Source organism: Carassius gibelio, chromosome A11 (assembly GCF_023724105.1).
Source record: "Carassius gibelio isolate Cgi1373 ecotype wild population from Czech Republic chromosome A11, carGib1.2-hapl.c, whole genome shotgun sequence".
In the NCBI taxonomy this organism is placed as follows: domain Eukaryota; kingdom Metazoa; phylum Chordata; class Actinopteri; order Cypriniformes; family Cyprinidae; genus Carassius; species Carassius gibelio.
The window spans coordinates 4,077,458-4,090,958 of NC_068381.1; the positions used below are offsets into that span (position 1 = coordinate 4,077,458).

A 13,501-nucleotide genomic window follows, 5' to 3' on the forward strand; every position below is an offset into this window, starting at 1 on the left:
ATAGCATACTGAATAATGCTTTTTTTATAACCAGCAAGTATCTCAGTTTAATTTAAAAAGTGTCTTCCGGTTCTCATCTCAAAAATAAACATGGTTATTTTGTATTTAATATAGAATTTCTGTAAGAATGTCTTCGCACCCCCCCCCCAAAAAAAGTTAAAAAGTAAATAAAATAATAATACTAATAATCTTTGCTTGTCCAAAACATCATAGAAATTAAATAAAGTCTATGTCCAGCACATTGTAGCATCTATTGCATGAAATATGCTCATATGCTGCAATTTTTGGCTAATCATACTACTGTACAGAAAAATATTTTAGAGCTAGTATGAATTATACTAGTTTTGTTTTATTTATGGACCTTATAACTAAATTTGCCCATGTTTGGAATGATATAATACCACCATATGAACAAGACCCGATAAAGGTTAAAAGATCAATAACTGAAATAAAAAAGTGCAACTGCGGCATACACACAAAAGAGACCCCAGTCGAGTTTTTTCCGAACATCACAACACTCGACTCGACCACCAGAGCATCTGATGCCTGTTAACAGACAGAGGCTCCTGGTGTGTGTACAGTCATGCTGGCATTTAGTCACCTAAAGGAATGGTATTCCATATGGCACAGGAGCTGATTTGTTTATCCTTGCAGGAGTCTTGCCTCTCTCCGCCTGTTTTCATATCTCCTCACCTTGCCTGTTGATTTAATAAGCGATAACAGGGGTGGCAGGCGGTAACAAATCACCCCCCATGTATTCTCCCACCTGCCCACCCCTCAATGTCAGCATCACACGTATCAATCAATCACCTCATTACCATGGTGACAGGACTGCGGAACACGCCGGATGCAAAAAACACATGCGCCTCTGGCACACCGCTATCGGATGCGATCTAATGTAATTGTGGGTCTGATTGAACAGAATTTGATTTCTGCTGTCTGAGGGGGTGTGGAGGGTGTTTCTGGAGACAAGATTCCATCAGTGTTCAAGCGTCTTATCGAGAAGCGTTGCTAATCGCAGTCTCTGATGGGAGTGAAGTAAGGTTGTATTCAGAAGTGAACCTAGAATGCGTTTTAAAAACCAATTTGATCTCAGGATTTGAATTCAGATTGAATTGAGGAAGCAAACAGGACACAGAATTGCAATTGCAATTTGAATGCAAGGACGTAAAATGAAATTAGGTTTACTTATTTCATTGCATTAATAAATTAACTGTTCTTCTACACTAATCCCTAGGTAATTTCCCAGAATTCATTACTTGTGTCTAACTCCAGTTCAGCTCTCTGTTTTGTGTGGCCAGTTCACTACAAATGCCCACTTTAAAATGAGTCGATCCTTCAGTTCTCTGTAATGAGTGAAAGTCAACATGAAACAACATTCACAACCAATTTTACTTCTGTAATGTGAGACGATCTATGCTCTTTTGATATCATTAGTGTAACCTTTACTGAATACAAAATTAAATGACCATTAACTATTGCCAAAGACTGCATTGCCTCCAACAGCAGCCTCCAACAGTGACTAAATTGCTTTTTTTTATTTAGGTAACTAAAATCATAAAGAAAATTTTTTTCAGAGGAGAAGCAATTTCTGAGTGGAAATAGATTTTTAAACCATTTTTTTTTACGTAGTAATAAAAAGGTGTAAAATGATTTTCATTCAGAAATTTCTAGTAAATTTCACAAACAATTACGAAAACACAGCAAGAAACACATTTAATTAGATTTTAAATTAAATTGAAGAAGAAAAACTGAAAACAGTATTTTTGTTTTGTTAAATGTACTCCAATAATAAAAGTTGTTACTCTGTTGATTACAAATTGTAATTATGAACTGCACTCAATATGACCAGGAATTAAAAACATTCTATTCAAATCGACATCCAGGGTACATTTTTAATTTCTGTAAACACTTGGAATGAAGACGGATTCATGGTACTATATCTGTAGTTTCCACTATACCCTATAGCACAGCACCGGACATGAGTTTGATCCTTTTGTCATGCTTAGCATCACAGAACACTGATCCCATCCACACCTGGCAGGTCGGTTGGTTCAGCTCCTTCTTTGGTTGGGCAAAACAGATGGGGTCAGGACAGTGATGGGTGGAGGGCTTCGTCTACGTCTGATTTCCTCCAAACAAGAAAACTGATGTCCCTACACGGCTTATCGGAACAGCGGACCCTGAGGACGGCATGAAAGGGTATAAATAAAGGCCTGTCTGTCTTCAGCAGCCCACAAGTGGATTAGAAATTGGGTGTTTGTGTTTGTAAGTCTGGCAGGGCCAGTGGGATAAGGAGGGGGTCGAGTCTGTTGCCTTATCTCCAAAAAGCAGAGAGCACCAGGCTGCATGGGATCAATAAGGCGACCACAGGCACCAAGTTCTAACCTTAAAATGCACAACGCCCCCAGACCGAGCAACCCCAGTGAGCATTTGGTCAGGGTGAGTTTTCCAAAGGGCATGGAAAGGCCACAGCATTCATGGCTGAATAATTGCAAACAGGAGTTGCTGCATACGATGAGCTTCCCGATCGTCTCATTTTCAGGCTTTCCTCTGGGGGTTGGAGGTTATCCATGGTGGTGGTATTTGGAGCTGTGGTGTGAACAGTAATGGAAAGATGGCGCTAAATTTCGGTCCTTGGGGAAAATCACACTGAGGTTTCTGCATTGTGTTAACTGGATTAGTGTGAAAAGGGTAAAGCCACGGAAGCTATTAAACCTAATTAAATCATTACTAGAAACATTACGCTGCTTATGTAGGACATGTTTTTAAACTGTTTTCTTCGCCCTCAGGTTCCAACATATGAAGAAAAACAACAACAACAACAACAACAGTGTCCAACATCGACGTAAACAAGATTTGCATTTTCAGAAGAAAAAAAAAAAGAAGAAACAAGTTCAAGTTTATGGATTCAGTTCTGAGTAAATTTGGCTCTGGCTCACTTGCAGTTCATGACAGTGAATGTGAATTGACCACAAAATACAAGAAGGTGTATTGGAATCTGAACTGAAATGACAAGGAAGGGATGGATGGAAAGATAGAATGATGGAACGATGGATGGATGGATAACTATATAGAATGATGGATGGATAGAAAGATGGAAAGACTGAAAGATGGAACGATGGATAGATGGATGCTAGATAGAATGATGGATAGATGGATAGAAAGATGGAATGATTGAAAGATGGAACGATGGATGCATGGATGCTAGATAGAATGACGGATGGATGGATAGAGCAACAGATACAACAATGGATGGATGGATGGATGGACAGAACAATGGGCATTGGATGGATTGAAAGGTAGAACCATGGATGGAAAGATAGAACGATGGATGGATGAATATATATGAATACAGCAAAAACAATTGGCATTCAAATATATTGTTGGAACTGTCAATCTATAATGTGATGTCAACAAATCTAATTATCAAGCTTTAACCTACAAAAAATGTTTTTCAATGAAACCAAAACGTTTGATAATCAACAGTTTATATCTATTAAGCTAAAAAAAAGAAAAGGTTTCTCACAAACATCTCACAGGGTTGACGTTGCCATTATTGTGCGAAACACAAGACACCTAGACCATTTTCACAATCTCACCACACATTCCTGCACAGGACCGTCAGATACGAGAGAGAGCTAGAGAGACACATGATGTGTTTTCTTGCATGGTCTCCTGTGTGTTATCTGCTGTGGAAGGGACAGTATGCGGTGGGTTGCTACACAGGGTTAATGAAGTTATTGGAGGTGCAGGACTCCTCATGAATACATCAGCATGAGGCCGTGCACTATCTGTGTCTGTCAGGGGCCCGGGCTGCTACCTGTCTATGATTCCACACACACAGGATGCTTCACCCTCCTTCCTCCTCTCCTCAGTCTCTCAGCCAACTCTACACCCACAGGGAGTCAAATTAATTTTCCCCAGACCGCAGGGTATAACAAAAAGGCAGCGTGGGAAGCACAGCCTCTTTGGGGAGCAGCAGATCTCCACTCTGTTAATAAATAGAGGTAGTGTCCTCACTGTGTCCGGACGGAGTTGTGTCCTTGTCCCGTACAGCGCTACTGGAACGAAGAGGGACGTGCCTTAAAAATCAATCAAAACCAACACATGCTCCAAAGCAGCTCAATCAAATACTTCTCGGCTGAACCACTGCGAGACACAATATACCGCTTGAAACAATAAGCCTTTTTTGATTATGATTTCTATCACAGTTGTGCCAAATGGAACCAAATTATAGGAAATGGGCATTACAATACTGTACTGTATTACTATCCTTTTGAAGAGAGAAAAAAAGTGCCATCTGTGGTTTGCCTCCCTTACTGTTGCTAACTGCGTTAAATTTGCCTACTTGTACATTTTCACTAGTACTATAAATGAGAAAAGCCATAAGATATATAAGATAAATAAATCTCCAATTTGTCATGGAGTGCCACATTCAAAACATGAAATTAGGAGGAAATGCCTTCTAATCAGAGCAAACGTTTTAAAAAGAGAAAATAAAATGAAATAAAACAAGAAATCCTGTCAAATAAACCTGGTACTGTATATTACAAGTACTGCAGGCTTCTTGATGAATTGCTTTTGTTTCACTTTTGTAAGCCACTTTGTATGTGTCTGCTAAATACATAAACGTAATCATAAATGTACTTAAATTAGCACTTAAATGTAGAACTATAAACTATTTATTTAAACTAAAATATAATAAATAAAAATTACATTTTCTTAGTGTCTTAAGACACTAATTAAATAACCGTAATAATATTAAATAGATTAATTTGATTAAAGTATATGTGTAAAGTCGATTTTAAAGTACCCTTATGAAACAAAAATGTATTGCAGTATATTGGAAAATATCATGTAATATATTAGGCATATATTCTTATATATATTTATTTTTTTCCAATATATTGCAATATATTGAAAGCGGCAATCATTTGTATATTTTGCAATTTATTATATAATATATGTATCATGAATATATTATTAAATGTATTCAAATATATAAAATATTAGAAAATAAAAAGGGAAAATAATATATTACAATATATCACAATATATTTTAAGAAATATATTGGCAAATATATTTTCCTTTCGTAAGGGTACATACAGTATTATCAGAAAATAAACAATTGACTACAAAAGTATTAATTCTTATTAAACACCAAATAAACACTGAGGTGTCACTTATAGTCTAAGCTTTTATTAAAGATTAAAGAATGAAGGGGACTTCTCCAGTACATTTTGAATCAATCAATAAATAATAAACACACACACACACACTCACACATCACATGCTTACATCATCAAATGGCCATCTCTACTATGATGTTTCTCAAGACTTGTCTATGCCATATCTAGCTTTTTATCCAGCTCTGCCCCTTTTTAAACCTAGTCTAAATAAAGTACAGTACACTCGCTGCTAGTTAGCACCCGTGTCTCCCTTCGCCTTGTCTCTGTCCATTCTCATTCCCATCTCATCTCAGTCTCACACCTCTGTAATTTCATATCCATCATTAAAAGGCTGTGGGAGAACAAGGCTCCACCGGTGGGCCCAGCTATAAAAAGCATTCCACAGACGAATACCTCGCCTTCCATTTCCATCTCTGTTGTAAATTGCCAATTTCTGGAGGCTTGACAACATTGTTCTCCCGACAAAGAGTGAGGTGAAGACAGCAGCTTATTAACCTAGACTCAGATGTGCCCACTGTTCAGGTTAATAACCACAAAGCGAAGTGTCCATGGCCTATGGGGAGGGGATGGAGCGCCGCTGACGATCATGTGAGAGACAGGCGGTGGAGCAGAGAGCTGATTGCAGTAAGATTAGATTCATCTTTTGAAATGATATGAGAGGCGTTGGATTTTTTATTTTTTCATCCCTCTCATCTTGCTCTCTCTCTCTCTCTCTATCTCCGTGGCTGCGTCTCAATATATTTGTGGTGTGGCATGCAGATTGTACAACAGCTTGAAAATGCATTTGGAAGCTTAAAGTCAACACAAAACAGTATTCATATAGGCCATTTCACTTCCGTAATGTGACGCATTTCAGTGAAAGATTTTTAACAAGAAGAATATAATAGGGTGGGGATTTGAATTGTGAAAAATGGGCATTATGTATAAGAATTGAGCCTTATAATATCTGGAGAAATTTTAAATTTGAGACTTTTGGTGCTGCTCTATGTTCTTGCCACTCTTCAAAATACTCTTAATATTATTTCTGTCAATCCTGGCAGACACAGAAAGTGAAAGAGAGTGGAGGGTGTTGTAGTCATTCTAGTGTCTCATATTGTTCCCATCAATAAATGGGAATTGATCAGCTCTCATTCAGTCATGTGGAGAAGTAATGGGAAGCACTGTTCTGTCACTGGAGCCCATTGACCCATACTGTACAGTCTACAACACACACACACACACACCTCATACATCATATACCACAATCTGGGAACTGATGTTGACCCGACACGAACATTCAAGGAGAAATACTCATAAAAATGACAGAGAAAAAAAAAGAGAAAAAGGACAGAAAAAGGTTTACAGAGATCAGTAGGTCATGGCAACATGCAACAACTCAATAAAATAAAAAATCTAAATCTCTTTATTGTCATTTATGTATGCAAGTGTAACGATGGTGAAATTCTTAGGTACAAGATTCTGTCTCATGCAGTACAAGCAACAAGATGTGCAATATTAACAATATACAAAAATAACAATATGCATATTTTAAATAGTAAACACATTTTTTCACAATATACAATAGACAATGGTACACAATTTACGGTTGCACTTTATAGTATGTGTACTTACATGTACTTATAGTGTACTTACAGTGTATTTATCTAAGAAAGTTCTGGTAATACAAGGTAACTACATGGGGTAGGATTAGGTTTAGGTTTAGGGGTAGGTTCAGGGCTAGTACTTTGTTATTACATAGTTATTGTAATTACTATAATAAGTACATAGTATGTACATGAGGAACAGGACTGTAAAATAAAGTGCAACCGTGTGAGGGGTAGGGGTAGGAGGATGAGTATTGTTTTGTCATATGGAGTTCAGTAGTCTGATGGCCTGCGAGAAGAAGCTGTCTCGCATTCTGCTGGATCAGGTTCTGATGCTGCTGTGTCATCTGACGTAAGGTAGCAGCGAGAAGAATTCATGGCTCGGGTGGCAGGAGTCTCTGATGATCTTCCGTGCTTTCCTCTTTGCCGTCTCCATGTCAGGAAGTCCAGGATCCAGCTTCACTGAGAGCTGTTCAGACCCAGAGCCCAGAGTTTTACCACAAGCGCAGAGGGCACTATGGCATTAAATACTGAGCTGTAGTCAACAAACATTCTCACATATGTGACTGCATACTCAGAACTGACTGGGCAAAATCAATGTGCATTTGTGAATCGGGGCCATCAGATGAACAGCTGACAAGGATAAACAGGAGCTTTAGGGTGGCATGTGTCTCTAAGACAAAGCACATCCAAACAAATCTCTTTGATCCCAAAACAAATACAACAATGATACATATTTCTCATATGCTACAGCCAGCTGTCAAGCAAAACTGGACATTACTGCTCTTTCTCCTCAGGCAAACTGACAGACATTCGCAATTTAGTACTGGGAATCTGGCTTCCAAAATTTGGCGCAGCTGTCAGAGCGCACAAACCTTTTCCTTAAGGGTTTATCTAGATTTAAGGGTGTTTGACGAGCACTTCATGAATTGTTTAGAGAGCACTGCGGTGGAGCTATAGAAAAAGGCTGACGCAGAAAGACAACGAGAGCTACACCAGTGAATGAGTACATACAGATCCACCATTTATCAGAGACCAGCAAGATAAATAGCACTCGCAGTGGAAGAGAGAGAAAGAGAGAGAGCGAGTACTTCCTCTTTGTCCAAATGCTCATTTGGGGAGGCTCTGACTTATAAATACTGCATCAGTCGAGGGCTGGATCATCTACTCTCGCCTCATTCCAAACCCTCACCAAAAATACCAGCAGAGACACGCATATCAATGACCGCTGCATCATCCCAGCAGTCACTCATGGTTCACATGCTTTTGACCCCCATTTCCTGGATTCATCCCCAGTCAGCAGGAAGCCACTTTCAGAGAGCCGTTTCTCTCCTCAGTCCCCATAATACTCACCTACGCTCACAGAAACAGACTTCTGAAGTCTGGAACATGCATTCTAGCCAAGAAAGTCCTAGATTTAAAACTTTAAACAATTAATTTAAATGATGGTGCGGCACCTTGGTGAATGTACAGCATGTTTAAATATATGGAGGAAATGCTTCGAAAATGAGCGTAGATTTAATATTGTTTATTATATATATTGTTAATAGTTTTTATATTAATATGTAAAAACTGTGTTTCTGTAGCTAAACTGGTAGAGCACTGCGCTAGCAAGCAAGCAAGCGCAAGGTTGGGGGTTCGATTCCCCGGGAACACATGATATGTAAAACTTGATAGCCGGAATGCACTAAGTCGCTTTGGATAAAAGCGTCTGCTAAATGCATAAATTTAAATTAAATTAAATTAAATTAAATTAATTTAATATATATGCATGTAATAATATTGTTTTTAATAAATACAAAATATTAAATATATAATAAATATATTTAAAAAAGTATAAATATTAATCATAAATAATTTAAAATCAAATACATTTATTATATAATAACATTGGTACAAATTTCATTGTTAATATAGTATGTATTCATATTAATAAACTGATTTTGATTTTAAAGACATTAAGAAATAAAAACCCATGGCTTATACTCCAGGAATCTGAGTCAGATGCGGCTTCTCCATTGGTGGGAGTAGCTCACCTGTAACAATCTAAGATGTAACTTTCACTACCAGAACTATAACTTATCATAAATCAAGCCTGAATTTGTGTGCAGGTGGGCACCACAGGTGGGAGAGCAGTTCCGGTGTCTGAGAGCACTGTGTGGGACCTCTCCGGTGGAGGACGTGGCCAAATCCTCTGAATGTCTCGTTGCGTTTACAGCTGTCACAGTCCCGCAGCTGGGTGAGACAAGCCCAAACACAAGAGGCTCTTTCACTGACGGCAGTTTGAAACTTTCCCTCTCTGCTCCTCTTCTATGAAAGAGTGTGTGTGTCGCTACGTGCAGATAAAGCACCTTTTTTGGTCCCGCTGTGTCAGATTTACACCCCTCGTTAAGCCAATGACACCTTCCACCCGAGTCAGCCCGTCAGAATGGCACGGCGCCCGTCTCATAGGGGGCGACACGCTATTAAGATTACGCCTCATTAGTGAAGAGTGAGGCGGCTGTTGATGAAAGCCACAAAAAAAAAAAAGTTGCGAGACGCACAGGCGCTCAGCTGGCTTTGTCCAAACAAACAGTGTGTTCTGTACGACTCTCCTCTAGACGTACAAATCATTTGTTTGTGACTTCCAGACACCTGTTACCCACAATTCAAAGGCTATTTGTGTCTCTGGCAATAATAGGGAATCCCGTGGAGATGGGGGCAGGAGTGTTCTTCCGCCTTGAGAAACATAGCTACATCTCACACACCTGGTGCACACACTCACACACACACACACACACACAACTGCGCCGTTCAGTATAGATGCCGTCACCGTCTAGCTCTGCTTAACTTATATTTGCCCTTGAAAAAAAGTTGTTCGCTCCAGTGGAGTCTCACAGGTGTGTGTGTGTGCTTGTGCGTTTGAGGGGTGTGTGTGTGAATACTGGATGAGTGAAAATGTTTCAAATAAACTCATTAGCATGGCCAGATGATGAGCAGAATAAGAAGTGACCACAATATGTGTGTGTGCGCGCATGTGTGTGTGTTAATGCTGTTTATGAGATGGAGAGTCAATCTGAAGGACATAAGGATATAAGAACAGCATATTACTAAACTATAAACTGTACATACAGTATAATAAGAGTAGTATGAATACTGTGAACAGTGCTAGGACTGATTCCTCGACTTCCAGTGACAAAATTAAATAAAATAAAATAAAAGGGCAAATGCTCAAAAAATAAAAATAAAAGGCAAATGCTCAATAAAAAAGTTAAATAAATGAAAGATTAAAAAAGGCAAAGTTTTCATAAAAAAATAAAATAAAAGGTAAAAGAAAAATGCAAACCTGGGGCCTGTACCATGAAGCCGGTTTAGCTGGTTAACCAGGTAAGTTTCAGTTTAGTTTATGCCAAATCTGGATTTTAGGAACCATGAAAGTAGCTCGATGTCAAAACGAAATTTGACCTTTGGCTTTTAGAGATGATTATTTATTATAATTATTTTATATGCTATTTATCATTATTATACCCTTAATCCATTACACAGGCTAGTTTAGTTTAATAGGAATTATATTAAACTTTTATTTTAAATTAATATAAATATATGCAATATTAATATATATATATATATATATATATATATATATATATATATATATATATATATATATATATATATATATATATATATATATATATATATTATATATTTTAGAATCAATAGCTTTAAACATGACTATATAAGAGCTTACATTTTTAAGTGCTTTTATATTTTCAACTATATAAACTTTTACGTGCACTGATATGACAAGATGTTTTCTTTAAGTTGTCCTCTTACATGGATAGTCTTGCCGTGTAAATGTGTTTCAATTCTTCATATTTTTCAGTCTTTTAATTTGTGGTAGTGACCCTCTCGCTAGAAGTGAATCAGAGTTTTAAGTGCACATGCTTCATTATCTCAGGATCAAAGCCTGGGCTGACAGAGAAAGTTGATGATCAGCGTCATGGTCCCAACAAAGTCAGATTGGGTCGGTTTTGTTTTGTCAACTCAAAACTAATCCTGTAACTCTGAGTTTGTTCAGCCACCATCATGGTACAAGCCCCAGAGGTGAAAGCCAGATCTAAAACTCACATTTAATGTGAGTTAACACAAGTGAAGTGCCGAATGCTACTGTTTAAAAATATTTCCTGCAAATAAATGATTCACATTTATTGCAACATAAATGATTCACAAATGATTAGGGGAAGTCGTGGCCTAGTGGATAGAGAGTTTGACTCCTAACCCTAGGGTTGTGGGTTTGAATCTCAGGCTGGCAATACCACGACTGAGATGCCCTTGAGCAAGGCATTAATAATGGCTGCCAACTGCTCTGGGTGTGTGTGTGTGTGTGTTCACTGCTGTGTGTGTGCACTTTGGATGGGTTAAATGCAGAGCACATATTCTGAGTATGGGTCACCATACTTTGCTGATGTCACTTTTACATATCTTTTTTTTTTACATAACTCTGGAAAAGTCTAAAATCTAGATACTCTAGTCAGTGATGAACTGACTAAGATCACTTCACTAGCTTTAATACAGTCTACTTAAATTATCTGACTCTCTCTTGCTGTTGCAGATTACAGATTTGATTGGTTATCCTCGATATGCACTAACTCTTTGCACGTTTGTCGGTGGAATATGTTTGCGCTTTATGATGGAGTATTATAAAGCAGAGCAGCAGGGGTGTCATATATTATTAGGTACTGAGTGCACACAGAACAACCCCGGGCGTCTCTCCGTTCGGCTCCGGTGAGAATACCTGGGGATTTGTCTAATGCAAGTGTGCTTTTACCTGCAGATGGGATTATATCTGCTGCCGCTGCAGGTGAATGGATTCAGGGAGTCTGAGTCTGAGAATTTTACTGGATGGGAAGGTTTGTCACTTGTGTCCTACTGTGAGAATAGTAGATTCCCTTATATGGATTTAATTTATGGGCCATACTATTTTATGTACTGTATATGCATACACTAAAACTCTCACAGAGAACATTTCAAGAGGAGATCCATCTAGCTCTCCATGGGATCTAATGTAATGAGTTAAGGAGAGGAGGAGAAAGGAACTTTCTGGCCAACTTTCTCTGCTGTCGTCCATTGGAGCTGGATGTGATTCAGAAACATCTCTCTCTCTCTCATGGGTCTCTAAACACATTTCTATTCCACCTGTGTGAGGTTTCACAGATAAAGTCACAGAAGCAGAAACCATTGTAATTACTCTTTAATTTATTGACTAATGGCCACAGCCTCCCCTGACAGCAGCAATTGTTCTAATGTCCTAGCCACCTCGTCACTGCTCAGGGCCTCTTTGGGTAGTGTACCTAAAATAATTTATCATTACAAGCACTTTAAATTGAAACATATAGACCATAACTGCTGTAATTTATATTATTTTGTCTTTGTGTTTCATTCTCTGGTTCTTCTGGCTCTCAGTGTGGCCAGTTGCTCACACAGGTGGAGCCGAGCCCAGAAGACGTGGATGAATGCTGCTTGAGAATATCCAGGAATTTTAGGAAATGCCAAAATGTGTTTGGATGGCTGCACTGCACTGATATTTCTCACATGGTCTCATTTTCACAATTAATTTCAGAGTTTTGTTTCATAATTAATGATTTTCTATCCTCTCTCTGTCACTTAGACTTAAACAGCCTTTTTTTCACCTGTATGAGCTAGAGTAAGCTCCAAAACTACAGACTCAAACTTTCAGTTTCCAAAACTTTCTCCTCCTGTTTCTGAAGATATTCTCCGCTGCAGGAGTGCTAATTTTGTGCCTAGTTTTTGGTCTTAATAAACCTTATAATCTTCACTTTTTTAAGTCAAAGAACAAAGTTTAAAACCTTGTTCAGACTGTCGGTCCAAATCCGATTTTTGTTAAATTTGTTAATTTTTTCTGAATATCTCTATTGGTTTCTACGGCATTAACATTCTATTGACGTTTTGTTGGTATGTCTATGCTAAAAACAAGAAGAAGAGCAACACAGATGTTGTTTTACAATATGACGACATGTTGCCGTCTCAGTGGATTATAATAAGGTATAAGATTATGAAGCAGGAAGGTAGGAAGATGCATGCGTGGCTTTATTCTGTGCTTCAGTCTCCACCAGTCACAAAACTCTAAGAGAGGGGTAGACTTAAAGTATATTGTCATTTTCCACTTGACTAGCTATTTGCAACAACTCAACCTTGTTTCTGTAAGTACATTCATCATGTTTTCTACTAGCAACGTCTGATGTGTTTAAGATGAAAAAAAAAAACTATCCAAAATCCAATCTGAGCAGTCAGACTGAAACCCATTTACAGAAATCCGATTTCAAACCACATATGTATGTAGCTCAAAACAGATTTGAAAAAAATCATATTTCATGTAGCTTGTTGCAAATCTGACTAAATCTAATCAGATTTCTATCAGTTTTGCATAAAAAATGGATTTGGGCTGACAGTCTGAACAAATCTTAAGAATCTCCCACTCACTTTCATTAGTCCTGTTCATCGCAGAGATTTTAAAGAGGTTCATCCAAATATGAAAATTCCAAACGTATGACTTTTTTTTTACGTCAAAAACAAACAACAACAACAAAAAAAAAAAACATTACAATTTAAGAGTTTAGGGTGAGTAATGTATTTATTTATTTAAGAAGAAGAAGAAATAGATAACTTTATTCAGCAAGGGACACATTAATAGAGATGAACGACCTCTTTACAATGCATATTAA

The 13,501-nt window shown here is 37.9% G+C and overlaps 1 protein-coding gene and 1 long non-coding RNA gene across 8 annotated transcripts in view; one reads left to right on the forward strand and one right to left on the reverse strand.

Annotated features, from left to right (window-relative positions):
* The window catches only part of LOC128022071 (calmodulin-binding transcription activator 1), a 280,579-nt gene that overhangs the window by 109,942 nt on the left and 157,136 nt on the right, over positions 1–13,501 (reverse strand). The window lies entirely within an intron of this gene.
* Positions 2,221–3,339, forward strand: LOC128022074 (uncharacterized). The gene is made up of 2 exons (XR_008185849.1): positions 2,221–2,694; positions 2,793–3,339. It is a non-coding gene; the product is annotated as an uncharacterized LOC128022074 (long non-coding RNA).